Genomic DNA, 8283 nt, shown 5'->3' with positions numbered 1-8283 from the left:
ATGCCAGAGCTGTGCTCTTTCCTCTACATTTTGCCTCTCAGATCTGGCTCCTCCTGATAGAAGGAAAATGGGCAAAAGGTCAAGGAGAGGATCTGGAAGAAAAGATAGGAGCTGGAGGATAAATGACATAACCTTCACAAATTTTCCCCAAGACTACCTCTGCTTATGAAAGTATACAAAATCCAGTGTCTAGCAGATAGACCAGAGTATCTTAATCCTTTCCATGGACTGTACTTTTAAAGGTTCACACTGCTGGAGCCTCTGGGTGGCTCAGACGGTTGGTTGAGCACCCGACTCTTGGTTTTGGCTCAGGTCCTGATCTCATGGGTGGGGGGATAGAGCCTGCCCGACGGACTCCGTGCTCAACAGGGAGTCTGCTTAGATATTCTCTCCCTCTGCCCCTTCCCTCACCCACGCTCTCTCTGTCTAAAAATAAATAAAATCCTCAAAAAGAAATAAAGGTTCACACTGCCATTCACATAGGCAATAAAAAAGGGGGTGTCTATGCGCAGCATGACCTCTAACCTACTTAAAGAACTGACGTGGATGCAGTGATGGCAGCCAACGAGAATGTCGTAACATTCTAGTGTACAGAATTGGCTCAGAGTTGCCCAAATCACCTGACAGGAACTCTAACTTCAGGGCCAGGGCCATCCTAATGGTGCCCCTTAAAAAAAAAAAAGAGGCTATTACTATATTCTAACATAAAACAAAGTTTCACTTCATTTCTACTTACAAAATACACACGTGCCTTATACATTATGTAGCCGACCTAATAAAGGTTTTGTGAAATCTAACAAGATTGTTGTAACTCCAAAAGTTTTGGTGTCTACAGAGACAAGCACTGCCATCATCAGTAAAAGATGGAAACTGCAATTATCAAGCAAGAATATTGTACCTTAAATTAAATGTAAATTGCTCCCCTAATTCACAGCCTTGAATGATGGAATATTTGCATAGGAAGAAAACTTGGAGGTCACTCCTCACTTTCTATGTAAAAATTCTGACTAAGGGAAATTTGGTGATTTTTGCCTTGGGAACATTTCTTTGGGATTTTCATATACATGCTGCCATTTTATCTTTAAAACCTCGCAAAATGGACATGGCAGGTGGTATTCCGACTGCACAGATAAGAAAACAAAGCTCAAGGATTTTAAGCCTTGCTTATCAGCACAACAGTAATAAATGGATGCCAGGATTTTTGTGCTTTTTCCTGCACCCTGTGAGCCTTCATGAGTTTTTACTGATCTAAGGGAAATGACAGTAAGGAATAATAATAACAAAGAAAACATGTGGCATTTCACTGTGTTCTTTTTTCTTCTTTTTTAAAGATTTTATTTAGTTATTTGAGAGAACATAAGCAGGGGTGGGAGGGGGCAGAGGGAGAAGCAGACTCCCCGCTGAGCAGGGGTCCCACCAGGGCCTCAATCCTGGGACCCTGAGATCATGACCTGAGCCGAAGGCAGATGCTTAACTGACTGAGCCACCCAGGTGCCCCTTCAGTGTTTTCTTACTCAATCCAAAATGGAAATGGAGAGGGTTCTAGACTGGAGCTTGAGACTTATTTTCAGCAGTTATTGGCTTTGGGCTAATTTCTTACATGTGTTCATCTCTGGAGTCACAAGTCTGGAACTTGACCTGTCTCACAGGGTTGGTGTGAATCTCAAATGAGATGATGGATGGGAAACTGCTGTGTAAAGAACAAAATGTTAAGTGACTGGGTGGTGAAAACAAAGTCAGCATGATCCATGCTTCAGAAATGTTGGGGATAATAAAAACGTTAACTGTTTGCTACTAATCTGATGAGGGACATCTGTAACTTATAAAAGAGGAATGGACAACTTTAACAGCAGAAACAAGAATCCTGAGCACAAGAAGAAATATATATGCTCTTGTTTGGGAAGATAATATAATAAAAAAGGTATCTCACAAGTTAATTTTGAGATTTAATTCATTACTGATTAAAATTCCAACAGAGTGCTTAAGAGAACTTGACTATCTGTAAACTTTTTACGGAAAAACATGCAACCAAGCAATATTTTTAGAAGAAAAGAGAACAGTGTAGGATTTACTCTGCCAAACATTAAACAATTGTCATAAATTTCTGGTACTATTCTGAGAAAATAGAATGATAAAGTAGAATAGCATTAAAGAGTAGACTAACAACATTTTTAAGATGTCAATATATGGCATGTCAAGTGACACAAAGTAATAAAAATGAATCACTAATAAATGTGTTACAGAAAAATATGAAAACAGAGAAAAATAAATTTACAGAAATAACTTGTATCACATCCTAGAAATTTCAAATTAAAGAGTTAAATACTAAAAAGCCATCCACAGACAAAGCTAGAAGAAAGTGGAATCACAGATCTTAAGTCAGTTGTAGAAGGGAGGTAATTTTTTAGAATTAAAGTAATAAAAATAACTGTGGTGAAATAGATCTAATAAGAAGTGAAATGTTTTCCCACAATGAAGAATAATAAAATGAAAAACAACTGAGTGAGAAAGATACTTGTAACTGATGTGTAGGAACAGAAATTTTAGCCCCAAAATATGTAAGCAAGAGAGATACCGGTTTATAAAGGGAGTAACTATTTTCTAATGGAAGCATGGTCTAAGAATATGAATGCACGGTTATGTAAGAAGAAATATATCAAATGTTATTCAAAAGTTAAGCTTCCAGAAGAATTTCAAATTGTGTGAATTAGAGCAACTATGCGGTGTCATCTTAACTGTATTTAATTAGTAAAAATAAATCAATTGTTGACAGAGTTGTGTGAAAAAAAGCTATTTTTATACTTGGCTAATAGAATTCTAGTTGAAATTCGAAAGCATCTGAAAAACCACCGTGGAGAAATTGCTAGGCAAATCATGATATGTTTGGGCAATGAATTAATATTCCCAAAAGAAATGACATGTTACAACTATATAAATATGTGGAAGTAAATACATAAAATAATGTTATGTAAAACAAACAGTTGATACAATTGAACAATGTTGGTACCAGCCTTATAAAACTAACGAATCATTGAATACTACATCAAAAACTAATGATGTACTATATGTTGGCTAATTGAACATAATAAAAAAAATTAAAAAAAATTCATAGTATAAGCCACAGAGTTGGAAAGGACCCTGTTGCTAAAGAAGAAATAATTTTTAAACGAGGGTTTCTCCCCTCATTTAAACATTTTGGTTTGGCTCTATACCATTTAGCTGTAAAGTTAAAACATAAAAATATGAAAATACATTTAAAAAGTCAGGGATAAATAAGACTCTCCCTGGGGCTGTGCATTATTATTCTCAAATTTTTAAACATCTATACATTGTGGCTTATTTATTGCTATAACTGAATGTTTCTGTCCCCCCCAAATTCATATATTGAAATCTAATCCCCAATGTGATGGTGTTTGGGGGTGGGACCTTTGGGAGGTGATTAGGTCATGAGGACAGAGCCCTCATAAATGGGACTAGGGCCCTTATAAAAGTGCCCAGAGAGCTCCCTTGTCCCTCCTGCCATGTGAGGTGTTAGTGAGAAGACATATGAACCAGGAAGCAGTCTCTTACCAGACAATGAATCTTGGTGCCTTGATCTTGAACTTCCCAGCCTTCAGAAGTGTGAGAAATAAATTTTTTTTGAATAAACTATGTCTATGGTATTTCGTTATAGCAGCCCAAATGGACTTAGACATTTACTGTTTGTAATTGTGATACCTTTGGTCCTTTTTTCTTTTTTAAAAATTTTATTATTATTTTTTAAGTAATCTCTACACCCAACATGAGGCTCAAACTCACAACCCTGAGATGAAGAGCTGCATGCTCTACTACTGAGCCAGCCAGGTGCCCCTGATCCTTTTTTCTTGTATCAACTCAACCTGTAGACTTGGAGCTAGATGTATTCTTAGAGATCATCTAGTACAGCCTAATTATGAGAATGAGGACATTGAGGCCCAGGGAGATTTGCTCAAAGTCACAGAACTTGTCAGTTGCAAGTTAATTTTTAGATTATATACAAACAGTACTTATTTTGTTATAAACAGATTTGTCATTCCTCCCAATGAACATGTGAATCATCAAACAGAGCAACTCAATATAAGAAGTATTAGTACCTCAATCCTGTTCATAATTAAAGAAATGAAGATCAAAATAATGAAATGCTGTGTATCACTTATAAGGTTAGTAATAAATTAAAAATATATCCTGGTATCTAATGATGGTGAGAGTTGGGGAAATGGGCATTGCCATATTGTGATGGAGAGAGTGTCAGTAGATGCAGTGATTTCTGGAAGGCAGTTTGGCAATAGACAACAATCTTTTAAATGCACTTTTCATCCAGAAATACCACTGCTAGAAACATACCCTAGATGTATGCTTGCAAAAGTTCTTCAAAGTGTATTCAAAAGGATGTTCATTACATTATTATAGAGGGAAAAAAGAAATCATGAACGCATTTGTTAATTAGAAACTGGTCCAATAAGTTGGGAGTAGCCTTCAGATGGAATATTATACGACCACTAAAAATGAAATTGCGTATGTCACACTGGGAAAGATCTATAACGTAAACTAAGAGGAAAAAAGCAAGATACACAATCATGAATGGTCTCCGATATGTGTGGGAGAGACATACAGAAACACACACGCACACATATACAAACACACACACACATACATAAATTCTAAAAGAAAACACAAGAAACCCTGAAGAGTAGTTACCTTTGGAGAGAGGAATATGAAGAAGGAAAAGAGGAAAGCTTTTACTTAGTATCTTGTACTAACCTGTACAGTATGGATTTTCTACCTAGATATTTACATTAATGATATTTTAAAATTATCAGCAGACTTTACACAGATTGTAGAGTCATGGGTTAATATTTTTTTTTATGTTTCTTGTCTCAACTTAGTCCTTTTCTGTATATTTTCTTTAATTGCTTTGATAAAAAGAATAAACATTTAACTTTTATATTGAGTTACATCTGAACTGACCTGGAAAAACATCCATGAATTTTAAGGGAAAGAGGCAAGTTGCAAAGTGAAATTTTTCATTGAAAAAAAAAAAAAAACCTGGGGAAGAATACATATTACATTATAACCTTAGATGGGCAGGATTGGTGAAGAAGGACAGAAAACCTCTTTTTTAAGTAAAAAAATTAATAAGGTAAAAAATTAATAAGGTAAAAAAATTAAAGGACAAATGTTGCCAAGGAGCCAGGTGGGGCCTGTTTTACTTCCCTAAGGACTGCTGCTGTAACAAATTACCACAAACTTGGTGGCTTAAAGCAACTCGCATTTATTACCTTACAGTAATAAGGTACTTGCGCGCTCTAGGGGAGAACCTGTGTTCTTGCTCTTTCCAGCTTCCCGGGGCTGCTTGCATTCCTGGACTCAGGCCATTTTCAAAGTGAGCAATGCCAGTCCCATCTTTCTCATATGACATCATTCTGACACTCTTTTTTTCCATTTTTAATGACCCTTGTGATTACACTGGGCCCACCGAATAATCCAGGAAAATTTCCCTATCATGGTGTCAACTGATGAGCAATCTTAATTCAACCCCCAAGCTCAATTCCCTTTTGCCATGTAAGGATACATAGGTGAAGACTCCAGAGGTCAGGACACGGACATTTGGGGACAACCATTATTCTGCCTACCATAGAATGTCAGGACACCGGCCACTTCCGGGACTACGCAAGGATGGTCCCAACATGAGCCACAGGGGCTGGAATGCTAGTAATTTATCTGGAGAGGATGAATGTGGCTTTATAATCTCAGTCTGACCGTATGTCTAGTATAGCCTGAAGGAAAACTTGTTAAGCTAGTTTTGTACCTACGTTGTTGAACCTGGAAGCAAAGAGGACTCCCAATTGTTCAAACCCTTTACTTCCCCTCCCCCATTTAAAATTTTTCAGGTGTATTTACCAGCCCTATGTCTGCATCAGGGCTTCTGCTCTTGTGTGGAGTTCTTCATCCACCAACACAACCACATCCCTAGAGTGAAAATAGGTCACCGCAGTACTCCATCCCCAGCACGCTTCCTGAGAAAGTTCTACCCCTCACGAGCACCCCTGCTGAAATACTTCTCATCACTCTTCACTGATAAATGGTGTGAGTGAGGAACACTTTTTTGAGGTGTATATGTGTGATATACACACAGACATGCATATACAAAATCTACTCTGGAGGTTTAGGTAAGAAAAGAGACAGAGAATACAATTTGACTTCAAATAGAAATCCCATGCAAAATTAAGGAGTAAAAGTTAATTTGAAGATAATAAGAGAAACTACCTGTACAACGAAACAAAACCATACCACTGAGGAATATCCATTCTTTTCTAAGGTCTCAAGTGCACATTTTTTGTGAACAATTATATAATTTCCCCCCTAAAGTTAATCATCCCTTCTAATTTCGTGGCATTAGTAATATTCAACTTGGAATTTGAAAAGGAGGTCAGAAAAAAAATCACCATCTGAAATGGAGCTAATGTGAATCAAGATGGGAGAGATTAATCATGAACAAGAGTGGATCTGCTTAGAGAAGTGGTATGGGTTAGGAGGGAAATAAGCCAGAACTTAAGTACTTATCTTTGGACTCCCAGTTCCAAAAGTTATACTCTTTAAAGTGGAGACAAAATGCTGATCAGCTGCCTTTCAGAGGGATGGGCAAAGCTTCCAGGATGGGGTGGCTGTCCCAAAGAGGAGATTCCCTCTTTGGCAAAGAACAGGATTAGAGTCTCCTGTTTGGGAGGGCACTTCCTGTATTTGATCTATGTGGTCTCAGGTAAAGGTGTGGGCTCATCACAGTCTCTTAGCAAATATTCACTTGCTGACTGATGTGGGGTGTTTCTCCAGTGTAATGTTCTTTTTGATTTGGCTTAAAGGTGAAAAACATTAGAAACCAGGTGACAGCCTCCACAGTAGTAGATTCACAAGGAAATGATGTCAGGAGAGCAGGGGATGAAGAGGGTTTGGAGTGGGCTAAGGCCTGGAAATTTTGCATGGCTTTGGGCACGTAAATCTGGGGAAAGGCAACTGAGAAACACACAATTCCTATGTCATTTTTTAAGGCAACATAAAGAGCTCCTTTCATCTGCATGGGGCTTTTTATGTAATGTGGGTGTGTGTACTGGGTTGGGACAATGAACAGGGAGCACATGCGTGCCGTTCTCCACGCGGGCCTACTAGAACATTCCTGTCACCACTGCCTCGCTCTCCCATTTCCTCCCTCTCTATCCATCATATGGAAAGAAGGGGAGCAACAAAGCCCAAGTCAAACTACACTTAGTAAAAAGCCATGTATCCTTGGGCAGTTAGCATATATTATTTAAATATGTTGTACTTTCTTCAGCAGCACATAGACTAAAATGGGAACGCTACAGAGATTAGAATGGCCCCTGTGTAAGGATGACAGGCAAATTCATAAACTGCTCCATATTTTTGTATGTTAACTAACTGGAGTTAAAATAAAAACTAGGGGCGCCTGGGTGGCTCAGTCAGTTAAGCGTCTGCCTTTCAGCTCAGGTCATGATCCCAGGGTCCTGGGATCAAGCCCTGCGTTGGGCTCTCCGCTCAGCAGGGAGCCTGCTTCTCCCTCTGCCTCTCCTCCTGGCTTGTGCTTTCTTTCTCATTCTCTCTCTCTCAGATAAATAACTCAATCTTAAAAAAAAATAAAAACTTAAAAAAATATGTTGCTGGTGCTGATGACATATCCCCAAAAGGTTATGTAATCTGCTTGTGAAATGCACAACAAAGAAAGGTTATATCTTTATTGGCAATTGTAAGTTACACACCTCTTGTTCCCCACCCCCCCTCACCCCACACTCATAGTGACTGTATATCAACTTGTCCATCAACTTTGGAGTCCAGAACAAAAGGCACATCAACTAAAAGAGAGAACAGTTTTATTCTGTTAAAGAATAAAAGAAGGTCAACCCTAATGACTTCTCTAAAGATTTCCTGAGTTAAGAGCAAAAAAAAAAAAAAATCTTTAGCATTCGAAATTTAATGGTGCCACGCTTTGTTTTCTCTTTGCCAAATAAGGTTTAAGTCAAGGCTTATCTTTCTTGTCTGTGGGTCCTTACTGTTGGAAATTTTGAGGGTGCACTAAGCTTATCCTGACTATAGGTCAAAACTAGTTAAATGTCCTTCAGCAAGAAGGAACATGTTGAGAAATCGCAAATCATTGCTCTGTTTACATTTCTATTATAAAAGTTAAATATTTGTTCTAAGTCAAAGATTATTACTTTCAGTCACTTTTTTTAATGAAAGTCATTTAGTGAAGCTACT

The 8283-nt window shown here is 37.9% G+C and overlaps 1 non-coding gene across 1 annotated transcript; it reads left to right on the top strand.

The window, feature by feature from the left end:
- The first annotated feature begins 7332 nt into the window (after window positions 1–7332).
- On the top strand, window positions 7333–7436 carry LOC123851475 (U6 spliceosomal RNA). Its single transcript, XR_006792615.1, has one exon. It is a non-coding gene; the product is annotated as a U6 spliceosomal RNA (small nuclear RNA).
- The last annotated feature ends 847 nt before the right edge of the window (window positions 7437–8283 follow it).

Source organism: Mirounga angustirostris, unplaced genomic scaffold (genome assembly GCF_029215605.1).
Source record: "Mirounga angustirostris isolate CCGP_5_RB_7025 unplaced genomic scaffold, mMirAng1.0.hap1 SCAF_11, whole genome shotgun sequence".
Classification (NCBI taxonomy): Eukaryota; Metazoa; Chordata; class Mammalia; order Carnivora; family Phocidae; genus Mirounga; species Mirounga angustirostris.
The sequence above is the reverse complement of the archived record's forward strand: the minus strand, read 5'-3'. Positions and strand labels throughout refer to the sequence as shown.